At 41.3% G+C, this 13,439-nt stretch overlaps 1 protein-coding gene across 1 annotated transcript in view; it reads left to right on the forward strand.

Moving 5' to 3' along the window:
- TGFBR3 (transforming growth factor beta receptor 3) overlaps positions 1-13,439 on the forward strand; it is a 200,119-nt gene that overhangs the window by 536 nt on the left and 186,144 nt on the right. The window lies entirely within an intron of this gene.

Genomic DNA, 13,439 nt, shown 5'->3' on the forward strand with positions numbered 1-13,439 from the left:
TCTCATAAAGTCACTGTGCGGATTGAATGATTTAATATGTGTAAAGTACTAGAACGGTGCCTGGCGCCGAACAAGTGCTACACAGGTGTTAAAGCTGCTTGTCCAGAGCCTGGAGGCGATGGGGAAAGAGCAAAGAGGGTAAAGGATGCTACGTAGGAGTGACAGCCCGAGAGGGAACCAGGCGTTTTCTGAACATCTCCCATATAAGAAAAGTAAGTGAGCCGTTAGGGTGGAAAGAAGCATCTATAAGTAACAAAGCACATGCCAAGACCTTTTAATTGTCCTGAAATGGCACTTTAAGGCTGCAAACAGTTACTTCACTGTGAAATCAGATATTTCTCTCTAGTAATAGTAGCTAACGCTTATTGAGCCCAAACTGTGTGTCACTCTCCTGTATGCCTTGAGGATCATTTAAACCTCACTCCAACTCAAGGTAAAAACGTGATCAGGCCCATTTTACAGATAAGAATGTAGACCTTAGTTATTTGCCCCAGATCACGCATAACTTTGTCAGTTCTGACTCTAGAGCTGGCTTAGCCAGGAGAGCAGCGAGTGCAATCAGATTGGTGTGCGTCAGCCCAGGCATCTTCTCGTGCTGTTCAGCTTCCCATTTGAGTTGGATACATCTCTTGAAGCAGGACTAAGGTATCTGTAATTAATTTAGGTGATACACTTACTGGGATGCCAAATTACAGCTCTGAAACTGGATCCAAGTAATTAGAAACAATCTTGATTTGGATTAGTTCATATGAATACTTATTCTTAATTTCTTTTATTCTCTACACATTGTCAGAGTTACTTGGCTTCCTTAGGAAACAGCTAGGGGTTGGCACAGGAGGCAGGGAAATAATTCGTACCCCCTTAAGGGCTATTAAAATGAACTTGATTTCATGCCATTGTGTCAGTTAAAGGATGTTGCTCTGTTTCTTGGTGTTCTCTGCTTTTGGCTTTCATTCTGCATTGTTTAGTGTTTCAAGGCTTCAGCATAGTTTTGGTCCTTCAGTTTGTCCTTGTCATTTGTCAACTTTAATTTTTCCTGTTTTGATGGAATCTGACCATTACAGGGCAGCTTTGCTTAACAGCTGTTGATCCAGCTCATGTTTTTAAATATAAAAGTCACCAACTTACTTTTGAACCGCAGCACTTCAAAGGCAACCCTGGGGGAATTCATTGTTAGTTTGAATATTAGCCAATAGGGGGAGCATAACACACTATTGGTGTCCATCAGGGACTTAAACCAGTTTTTAGGGTATTAATACATTTCAGAAGTGGAAAATGCGGCCTTATCTAGCAAAATCACCAGGTTGCTTTCTGAGTTTACAGTGGAAAACTGAGTTTAATTTCAACGGATTATAATAAGAATGACCTTGAGGACCAGGCCTGTATGTTGGATATATGTCAAGAACTCTCTGATGGCTGGACAGATATTAAATACACGAGCATGTAGTTTTTCCCATTTGTTTTCCCTAAGAAGTGTATGTAAGATAATTTTGTGTAATTTGAATAATATTTCAGGTTATCCAGGTGAACTGGGAGTCCAGAGAGATCCATTGTGAATCCTTTTGTAATGATCCTCATTTGTCTTTTGTAGAAAATTGGACGTAGTCAATTTGTTTTTGGGAAGGTTGGTACACTCACAATCCTGTCATTATCATTCTTCATTAACATCTTCCGAGTGTAAGACAATGAGGGGTTTTATCCAGAGTAGCAGCAATTCTAGGCATTCTTCAGAGGCTTATATTTTAGTATATAGTAATAGTTCGGAAGTATCGTATTTGTCTCATAGAGGTGTGATGTGTCTGTAGACACTCATTCTTGTAAATAAAATATAAACATTATTTCAGAATTAACCTGCCTGGGGGCACCTGGGTGACCCAGTTGGTTAGTTAAATCCTTCAACTTTGGCTCAGGTCATGATTTCACTGTTCCTGAGTTCAAGCCCTGCATCCTGCTCTATGCTGGTGGTGCAGAGTCCCTTTGGGGTTCTCAGGCTTTCCTCTCTCTCTACCCCTCCCCCTCTCGTCCTTTCTCTTTCAAAAAAACAAAAACAAAAACAAATTAACATGCTTGGAAAAACAGTTAAATGGTTTATCAGAGTTTTTAATCTTTGCCTGAAGTTTTGTAGGCCAGTTTCCCTTCTTTCTTTTTCTTCTTCTTTATTTGTTTACTTATTTATTTTGAGAATGTGTGATCAGGGGAGGGGCAGAAAGAGAGGGAGACAGAATGAAGAGCCTGATGTGGGCCCATCCCGTGACTGTGAGACCACGACCTGAGCTGAAATCAAGAGTGGGATGGATGCCCAGCTGACTGAGCCACCCAGGTGCTCCAGCTTGTTTCTTGTGTATTAGATAGCTTTGATTTTATTTTACTTAGCAAGTTAGGGTCATATGGATCCTTTTAAAAAATAACTTTAAAATTTAGTCTCTTCTTTCAAAATCTCAGCATTGCAAAGTACTACATCAGGTTAGTATTTTATTTAGGATTTATCTTAGTCTTCCATGCTCTCATGTGGTTTATACTCCTTCAGCAAATATTTTTCAAACCCCCTACTCCTACTAGGCTACTGGTTCTGGTTCTTGGAGTTTGGCAAATGAGCTGTCCTCTTACAAACCTCTCCGATAGCAGGGGGACAAGATGGCTTAAGGCTTCCTGAGGCTTTGTCTTGGAAAGCCTTTATAGATTGTCAGAATTGGTTAACTTAAAGGAAGGGATTGTTCAATTCTTTTTGAGACTCACAGGAATTAGGGGCCTCTGGGTGGCCCATTCTGTTGAGTGTCTGACTCTTGATTTCGGCTTAGGTACTGATCTCATGGCTCATGGGTTTGTGCTCACAGCGGGGAGCCTGCTTGGGATTCTCTCTCTCTCTCTCTCTCTCTCTCTCTCTCTCTCTCTCAAAAATAAACAAATAAACTTAAAAAAAAGACTCAAAGCAATTAGTCTTTCCTTTTTGCATGCACACTTAGTTGTAGTTTATAAAAGTCAGGAGAGTTTCCTGAAGGGAGGATCTGGGACTAAGCGCTCAGGGAACTCAGTGTCCTTCTGAGTGTGGTACTAAGAAGGGAACCACTACTGACTTCTTTAGCACAGAAGTGACCACCAATTTCCTGGGATCTTAAATCTGTGGAAAGTTCTGACTTTACATTCCAGGCTTCACAGAACAGTTAGAATTCAGACTCTTAAGTATTAACATTGCTGTAATACTTTTTTCTGGATGAATTTGCTGTTATCATTTTGAATTATCCCTATTATTGATAATCTATCTTGAAAAATTTTTTTTCCTTTGTTGCTATTGGACAAAAACTAATTATAATTGTCAGGTTCATTAGTTAATGAGGACATTGGTCTTTCCTTCTTTTCCCCCTTTGTTTTGCTTTTAACAGCTATTTGGAAAATGATTTTATTACTTTTATTCTGTACATTGGAGCATTTTCCTTGTGTTTTTTTAATTTGGAATTTTGCAACTTAAAAAATATTAACTACTTTTTGAAATTTGCATAACTCAAGTAAGTAAACGTTTTTAGGGATCTTTAACTTCTAAGTAACCTTGTATCACCTGTAGCAATGTTGGAATGTAAAAAAGCAATTTGAGGTCATATGAAAAACTAGCCTTTCATAAAAAAAGAGTTAGCCTTTAATAATTTCAGTGAGAACTGTTGTGGCTTTGGAAGAAAATTACTGTACCAAGATCTATGGTAGTAATTTCTCTGGTACCTCTTCAGAGTTAATACTTGGAATGATACAGCATTGTCTCTTTGTAGCATTTCATAAAACACAAGCTATTGCTAAATTGTTTGTTTCCAGTCAAGCTGAGGTAACACAGTTTGGGAGGACTTTATTAAAAAAATGTTCTAGTTCTATTTTCTGGGTTCTGTCCATTTCTGTACCTTTCTGAAATAGAACATTTGTTTGGTAACTGACATTGAACTTTATTTTCTCTGTTTGCAAAGTCCTTGCTTAAGATTTAGGATGGATTTCCAAGCAATTTTCCTTCTTTCAAAGAGAGTAATGATTTTTATCCCAACCAAGATGTGTACAACATTTAGCGTTTGAAACAATATTTGTTTAAATTCTGTATGAGGCAACCGCATTTGGACTTTGCACTTTTTTTTATTCTTTTGTTTCCTAGGCCAACCATCAAGACTTATAGAAGGACAACTTAAGGGCATCTTTATAAGGGATAGTACCTTTTTAAATTGAAATTATTATTGAAGGTCTGAAATAAGAGCCCTAGAGTCATGCCCTTAGTCCATCCTGATGTCTCCTGCTTAAGGTGATTATAGGAAAAAAAGAAAAAAATTAACACTAGTGTTTGTGCTAAAAGCTTCTTGAAGTCTGGGAAGAGGACTCTGAATAAGAGTAGGGCATGGCAAAGTTCATTTTTAGGATTTACTGTTAAATTGTTGCCACCATAATAATTTACAATAAAATTTAAAATGCGATCTCTGTCTATATGAAAAAGGGTGGTAATACAGAAGCGTATACTCTCCCGATCTCTGGGACACTGGACTCCTGGGGAGAGGGGGTCAGAGTAGGATGCTGTTTGCGGAGGAAGAAGCACCTGCCTGTTTGTCCTTCCAAGTACATAGTTCATTTCCTGGTACATGCTCAAGGTCAGGATTTTGCGTGAAATTGCAGATGGAACATTTGTAAAAACACATTTAAGTTGATTAGTCCTTGAAAAAATGATCTTTAGTAAACAGTCATTATGGATGCTGGTCCTTGAGCTTTCCTGTTGATTGGATTGCCTGTACGAGAAGATCTGCAGTGTCACAGGTGTGATGACTAACCACCACTGAGGGGTGAGAACACCAAATAGACCAGGCAGATGGACAATCTAGCAGAACTTTGGATTTCTTTTTTTATTCTTACTATTATATTAATGGAAACTTGATGAATACTAAGTTTCAATTCGGTATGTGAAAAGATTCCCTCTTGAGAGTGTAGTTCTATTAGCATTTTTTGTGATTTATGTGTTTTGACGGTATGAAATTGGTCATTGGATGCAAAAATACACTGCTGTCTATTTGCAAATTTCATTTCATAATTCACTGTGTGACGATTGCTGGAGCAGAATGTGGTTCCCCCTCCCCCACCATAACTGGAAGGTTATTTTAGGTGAAATACTTAGATTCCAATGTGATACCCAAGTACTTTTGTGTGGTATTGCCTGTGTTGTTATAAGTGATCTCTTTTCTGTTTTTCCTTTAAAACAAAACATACTCAAACACAAAACTCTCTTCTGAGTGTCCATAAAGAATAAATGTCTCCTGTTGTTACATTAGACTTTGTGCAGTTGGCTGGCAAGTTAACTTCAATTTTGAGGGAAAGCACCATTGACTCATTACATACATTTTGCATTATTACATTGTAAGGTCTTCCCTATGTGTGTGGGAGAAGTTTCTGATCTTCTAAATTGACATGTGTACTGTTGCTGGTCTGTCTCTTTTTGTCAAAGCTTTTCTGAGCAGACATTCCTCAGCTTTCTTCTTTTTTATAGAGATTGTTACCTGTCATGTATTCATCATATACCATCTGAGTAACGGAAAAAAGAATATTTAAGATAACAACCAACTTTGTGAAGGCACTCCTGTCTTTTTCTTTTGAATCCATCAAACTTATCCATGACAGTTTTTGCGTAACCACTGATTCTGTGGTGTTTTTGGAGCCTGAGGAAGATGACCTCTTTTTGATACATTTCATATATATATATTTTGTATTTATGCCTTTTTCAGTTTGTGGCATCTTTATTTTATTATTAGAGTGGTTGCTTTCTAAGATATTCAAGATTTTAATTTCATTCAGTGTGTGGGCAAACAAGGAGTTTCCTGTAGAACCAGCTCTACCAAATTCTTAAAAATAGTTCCAGAAGGTACCCATTTAGATGCCTCGCTGGGTGTAGGGCTTTTGTTCGTGTTCGGATGAGTGATACCTGCACAGAAAGCAGGATTCTGTTTAGTTTAACCAGGTAGAAAGGGGAAGGTAGCATCTAATTCATTAGGACAAAATTCACTTCTGTATAGTAATGAGGGATTTAGTGTTTTCTTTGGAATTAACATATATTTTAAGTAGGCATATAGGTAAAAGTTTTGCAAAAGAAACTTTGCTAAGGTTGAGGTCCTGGAGTTGGCAACTCCTGTAACCTCAAAGATCCTGTTCTCTGAAGCCAGGAAAAAGCAGTCTGTTTCCAATTATGTATCACAAAAATAGAGAAATTAAACCAAGAAAAATGATCTTTTGGGGGTTGGGTTGCTTTTTTGTAGAGGGTAAAGGAGGAAGGACTATAGATGAACATTAAAAAAAATCTGTTAGTCTTTCTGGTTGGCTTTCAGAATTTTCTCAAGTGCTCTATATTGGAAGTGAAGAATAATTTGGGGATTAAAGATTCCTCCTTCAGGTCCTTTTTGTTTCTCACAGAGCAACAGAAGAGTTGTCAGCTTCTGCTGACAGTAAGGGGTTTGGTCCCAGTGGCCTGGGACCTGGCTGGTATTTTTGGTAAAGCCTTTTCCAGTCTAAATGGTGCCACACCATGGGCTTCCAACATCACACCAGGTAGTTGGCGCTGCGGTTTTTTCATACACGTTTTGCCATACTTGAATGCAAATGTGGTCTCTGCAGCTGAGCATTATTCGCTGGTGAAGAAAGGCAAGGGATGCTGGTGGGAGAAGCCCAACTGGAAGCTGGATGATGCATGGGTGCATAGTGTCCTCAGCACTTGTCAGCACCTAGCCTTTCTGAGTGCCTGTGGCTAGTTTCAGGATTAGTGGTCCTGTGAGACCCAGGTGTTAATAAGCAATCTCCTTTCTGCCCCCGGAAGATCACCCCCAACAGATCTTAGTTCCTGTTTCTCACACCTTACACCTCCACAGAGTGTTGAATAAAACTTTCCTAATGCTACAGAATCTTTGATAACAACATAGTTTGTCCGGGCTAGTGGTGTATGGCTATTGGCTCATTTTTTCTCACCTCAAATTGAAGTCCTCGGCCTGCGTCAGGGGAGCTCCCACACCCACCATACCAAGACAGGGTGCTAGAAAAGGTGCAAAGTGTGAAACTTGTGCTTGCTTTCAGTCGGCATCTGCATTGTCCTCTCTCTGGGGCCTTTGCTGCTTAACTCGTGTCTTTCCCTCACCTTTTATCATCTTAGTTCCCTCTGAGCTACTTCATCTGCTTTTCCTCCTACCTTCTCCATCTCTCTGCAGGTTGCTTTTCCAGTGCTTGATAGGAACGTGTTGACATTCTCCAAGGTTTTTTATTTTCCCTTTGATGTCTCTTCTCAGTTTGCATATAGTTGCTCATATTTCTATGCCCCAATGGCCAGGTCTCTGCCAGTAACTTCCAGTTTTACATTTCCTACCCTTATTTCCAGCAGCTACCTGGTGGTTCTGTAGGTCTTTCTGTTAAAACCAAGTCCTAAACCGAACCTACTATTTCTCTGTGGTTTCCAGTCTCCATCCTTTATTTCCTGTGTCAGTAACTGGCACCAGTTACCAGGCGAGGAGCCTCAAGCACACTAAACTTCCTTCTGCTTACTTCCCTGAGCAGAGTGACACCAGTCACCGGTGGCTTACCTTTAGCACCTCTCAGTTGACATTTTCTTCTCCCTTTCCAAACCAGCATCTCACCTGCACTACTGCAGCAGTCTTCCAGCTGGTTTTCCTGGCTTCAGCATCTGCCTCTACCTGTTCATCCGTTGTGGTTGGTACCTTCTAAAACACAGATCCGTGTTTTCATTTCTTGCATCTTATTTTTAAGTTTATTTATTAATTTTGAAAGAGATTGAGAGAGTATGGGTCCACGTGCAAGAGTTGCAGAGGTGTAGAAAGAGAGGGAGAGAGACAGAGTCCCCCCGAGGCTCTGTGCTGTGACAGCACTGAGCCTGTGTGGTGTTCAGTCTCACGAACTGTGAGTTCATGACCTGAGCTGAAATCAAGCGTGGGACTGGGATGTTTAACTGACTGAGCCACCCATGCGCCCCATCTTTTCTTGCATTTTCATGTTTGTTTTCTTAAATTTATTTTTGAGAGAGGCTGAGCATGCATCGGGGAGGGGCAGAGAGAGAGAGGGATACATAGAATCCGAAGCCGGCTTGAGGCTCTGAACTGTCAGCACAGAGCCCAGTACAGGGCTCGAACTCATGAACTGTGAGATCACGACCTGAACCGAAGTCGGATGCTTAACTGACTGAGCCACCCTGGTGCTCCTTTTCTTGAATTTCAGAAGTCACTTGCCTTCCATTATCCTTGGTGTGAGATGTCTGGTTGTTAGTAATGGAGCCTCAGCACACTTTTTCAAGCCATTTCTCCTTCTCCCTAAACCTCTCTCTGCCCATACCGGAGTCTTTATAGATTCCAGAGCATTCCAGATGCTCTCATGCTCCTTTGCTTTTGTACTTGTCTCTCCTCTAGCGTATCCTCCCTTCCCTTCTCTGGTGGTCTCCTCCTTACTCATCCAGGCTATCTATGTTGTCGGCATCTGTGGTGAAGCTACACAGGGCTCTTCCTGGCAGGTGCTTGGTTGCGTCTTCCTTTAATTTATTTTACAGCACTTTTGCTACCTCTGAAGAACTTATTTTCTTTCTCTGTCAGATTGTGGACTTTCCTAGAGCATTATCAGGTCTCATCGTCTCTGTATCCTGGGAGTGTGGCATGGGCTTGGAATATATTATATATTATCACATTGAATTCTTCACCTCAGTTCCACTTCAGTTAAAGGTTTGGGGGAGAGGCGAAGCGTATGGAGGATATGAACTGTAAGCATGCAGAAAATGCAAAGGAAATAAACTCAGAATCATAGAGTTTAGGGTTAGAGTGTGGGTGAGAGATAATCCTCTCTAAGTCCCTTTAAAGTTGAGAACAGGGAAGTTAGGTGCTCTGCCCAAGATCACACAGCGAGGGAGTAGTGCTTCCTTTTTTATTTTTCTGCAGTATATTCCACTCAGTAGCCAAAGAGGCCCTGATGAAGCCTGAGTCAGATCCTGTTATTCCTCTGCTTAAAACACTCTAATGTTCCTATTTTAGAGTAATAGCGAGAGTCCTTACAATGGTCTGTAAAGCCCCACACAACCAACCACCGCTCCCTTGCCCATTACCTTTTTGACCTCACTCCTGTGCGCTCTGGTTCACTCACTGTGCTCCAGCTGCCTGGCCTGCTTGCTGTTCCCTAACCATGCCAGACATGCTGTCTCAGGACCTTTGCATGTGCTGTTTACGTTGCTTGGTATGTTTTTCTCTCAGATATCCACAGAGTTAACTTCCTGTAAGTCTTTACCCCAAACAAAGCAAGAAACCAAACTAGAGACCCCCTATATTTTCTTTCCTTCTTCTCTGCTTTGTTTTCTTAGCGTTTATCTCTATCTCACATACAATTATATGTTTTGTTTATAATTTGTCTCCTCTGTCTAGAAGGCAAGCTCCATGAGGTTAGGAATTTTTGTATGTTTTGTTCTGTATTGAATCCTGTACCTGGAACAGTGCTGGCATGGAGCAGGTACTTGATAAATATTTGTTAGATGAGTAAATTAATGACAGGATTTTGTGGATTTCTTATAGCTCCAGTTAAGGCATTTCAAAGGGAAGATCTTTCTAGAAGGAGGAGAAACTGATGTTTAAAATGCCTCATTCAAGACCTGTCGTACTAGAACATTGACCTCTTTTTAATTGACTGAAAACAGCAATCGTGGGCTCTCCCCAGCCTTAAAAGTGGTTTGGGAAGACTCCCAGTTTACCTCTCACAGGATTGGGCTTGCTGTGGTTTCTCTCTGCCTGTGATTTGCCCTTTAACCCATTGGGCTGCTTAGATGAAAAGTAAACATAGCATTAAAGAAAAGAGCAGGGAGAGAGGGTATAGGGCAGAGGAGCAGAATTTCCCTGCGGCCCTGACATCTTCCTTTGGCTCTGGGCCCATCCACAGGCCACTCACAGGACCTTCCTGAGTTGCTTTGGGGTACGCTCTAAGGAATAGTCTGGAGACGGCCAGGCCAGATGACTCTTGAATTTGCTTTGATGTTCTAATTTCTTTGAAAAGAAAGTTAAGTTTAAGCCAAAAGGACAATGGAGAAAGGTTGTTGGTTTTTTTTTTTTTTATTACCGTTTTGTAGGGAAGTTTTAACCCTTCTCAAGACAGGATTGCAATTGAAATTACCACCTGCTTCTGTCAGTGATGCTAGTGAGGAGTTAAGACTGGTGGGGTCTGTTTTATGGGACCAGTGACTTAAATCCAAGGGACAGTAAATTACAGTTCTGAAGAAGCATCTGAGTCTTCGGGGTTGAGGTTATGTTGAATGCAGAGCATAATTTGTATTAGTGTACCAGTGATGTGAGAGTGATTTGCCTCCTGCTTTTTTTTAAGTTTGTTTATTTTGAAGAGAGAGAAAGAGCAAGCGAGCGAACGAGCTTATGCAGGGGAAGGGCAGAGAGAGAGAGGAGCGGGGAGAGAGAATCACAAGCAGATTCTGTACTGTCAGTGAGGAGCCTGTCATGGGGCTCAAACTCAAGAACCATGAGATCATGACCTGAGCTATAATCAAGAGTCGGAGGATCAGCCATCAACTGATCAACTGATCAACTGACTGAGCCACCCAGGTGCCCCCTCCCTTCCTCCTCTTTTTGTGATAACATCAGTATGGTTCCCTCAGAGTCTCCTCATCAGGAAAGGAAGCCCAGCTTCGGAAGTCAAAGGCTTAGGAGGAAGTTATTGGCCATGTACAAGCTAACAGCATAATTTAACCCTTGGATTCAAAACTATCAAATGGAAAATAAATTATCTTGAATGGAGATGTTATCAATGACCTGGTTAAAAATCATAACTACCATTTCCTGAATCCTAGGAACATACTAGGTATTTAGTGCTTTGCGCATTATTAATTTACTTAATTCTAATAACAGCCCCCTTAGGAAGATAGAATCATTATTTCTATGTTATAGGTGAGACTTGGGGATATTTAGTAAGCTGCTGAGTTCCACTGCTAGGAAGAGGCAGGGCAGGGATTTGAACCCAGATAGGCTGGGTGACGGGGTTCCCAACACTTCGCACTATGCTTTATGTAATCTGCTCCAACAACATCAAACATGCACTTTATATTTACTAACTACACTGTGATGCTTTTTCTTCAGATGTTTTCATAGCTCTGTCCCTGTGTTCAAATGTCACCTCATCTGAGAGGTCCTCTGAAAAGATTTCTGGTCCCAGTTCCTGTGTGTGGGGGGCTGTCTTCCTGCACACCACCAATTCTGACACTGTTTACTCTCTACCTGGGGAGATAACATTCGATTCCACAGCCCCCCAGGACTGCCCTCTGCTTGACCAGTCACAAGCCCAGGCTACAGATGGGAGGTTCTCAGTCCTCTCCTTGGGTTTGATTAATTTGCTAGAGCTGCTCACAAAACTCAGAAAAACATTTTACTTAGTAGATTTCTGGCGTATTGTAAAAGGATATAACTCAAGAATAGCCAGATGGGAGTGACACACAGGGCAAGGTATGGAAAAGGGGAATGAAGCCTCCATGTTCCCTGGGCAAGGCACTGTCCCCAATCTCCAAACCCTATCCTTTTGGATTCTTACAGAGGCTTTGTTACATAGGCCTGATTGATAAAATCTTTGGCTATTGGCAGTTGAGTCCTCTGAAAAAGAACTGAAAGTTTCAACCCTCTAGTGACCTGCTGGTTCTCCTGGTAAGCAGCCCCCATCCCGAAGCAGGGTCCAGAAGTCACCTCAGTCACACAACAAAAGACACCTCTATCCCTGTCATCACTTAGGAAATTCCAAGAATTTTAGGAACTTTGTGTCAAAAACAGGGACTAGGACTAAATGCATATTTCTCATTATAAATCACAATATCACAGCTTCCGTGACCACCCTATGTCTAAAATAATATCCGTCCTCTCGGCGCTTCTTTCGCCTTAACCTGCTTTATTTTTCTGTCATAGGACTTCCATCACTTGACACATCACAAGTTTGTTGTCTTTGTCCCCCATGAGAGGGTAAACTCCTGGAAAACAGTGCCATGTTTAGTTCATTGCTGTGTCCCAAGCTTCCTGAACTAGTGCCTGGCACATGATAGGGGCTAAAAATGTTTATTGAGTGAATGAATGAAGTAAAATAAAACTGCCCATTGAGCCTTGCCTCTCTGGTTTCAAACAAATTATCGTGTCATAGATCAGATCGAATCAGACTGCCTGCAACAGTGCAGGGCCTAATTGGCATCCGTAGAGAAGCTCCTGTTCATCAGACAAACCTGGGCTCAAAATCTGGTGCCAGGACTTAGTAGTTGGTGACCCTGGGGCTGTTGAGCATCTCGAAGCCTCGCTCTTCACACTGGATAGTGGTCTTGGGTTGCTGAGAGGATGAAATGAGAAATTGTGAAAGGCACACTCGGTGCTCCATAGGTGGTAGCTGAGATATTTTGTGGGGTCGGAAGAGGGAGGCAGGGTGTTAGCCTCTAACAGGAAGGGAAATGTGCAGTAAAAACATGAACAGCCACCGAATAATTACAGAGCAGCATGTGGACAAGTCTTGGCTGTGCTGCAAACGGGCTGTGTCGCGGTGGGCCAGTCCCCGAGCCTTTCTAATTCCTGGTTTGCTAATCTGTGAAATTAGAGGGCGGGAGTAGATGTTATCTATTTCTAACCTTCTCGGTTGGCTCTGAGTAGAAGATAACGTAGAACAAATTATCCACTAAATGTTACAGAGACTGTGTTCACAGTGGGATGGGATTAATCAGAATGGTTTTTGGAATGAGGTGAGGGGGATGAGTAGGGTTCTTGGAGTTTTAGGAATAGAGTAAAAATGGCAGTTCTGATAAATTGGGCAGATCTGACAAAATTCAGGTTTTGTGTGTGCCTGTACTGCTCAGAAAATAATGATTTAAGTATGTTTTGTTGAGGAGCACCTGGGTGGCACATTCAGTAAAACATCTGACTCTTGATTTGGCTCAGGTCATGATCTCATGGTTTGTGGGATCGTAAGTGGGATCGTGAGTGGGGCCCTGCGCTGACAGCGAGGAGCCTGCTGTCTCTCTCTCTTCCTTTCTCTCTGCCCCTCCCCCACTCACATGTGTGCACGTGCGTGTGCGCTTGCGCTCGCTCGCTCTCTCTCTCTCTCTAAATACACACAAAAATATTTTTGTTTATATAAGCTATGTATTAAAATTACTGTAGTATTAATATTTTATTTACACTTAGGTTGTCAAATTGAATGTTTTTCTTGGCTAATACTTTCAGTTTTGTTAAGTCATTTGTGCTAGCCATTACATGATCATGTATTTCAAATGTCCACAGTGTGTTTGAAGTCTCATTTTATAGGAGGGATTCAGAATTAGTTGCTAGTACACATAATGACAGTTGTAAGTAAGGTACAGAGTAAAAGATTTTTTTGTTTAATCTCTTCATATTAGTGGCGAAGAAGTCAAAGCCCAGAATGGAGTGACTTGTCTGAGCTTGTAA

Source organism: Suricata suricatta, chromosome 8 (assembly GCF_006229205.1).
Source record: "Suricata suricatta isolate VVHF042 chromosome 8, meerkat_22Aug2017_6uvM2_HiC, whole genome shotgun sequence".
Lineage (NCBI taxonomy): Eukaryota > Metazoa > Chordata > Mammalia > Carnivora > Herpestidae > Suricata > Suricata suricatta.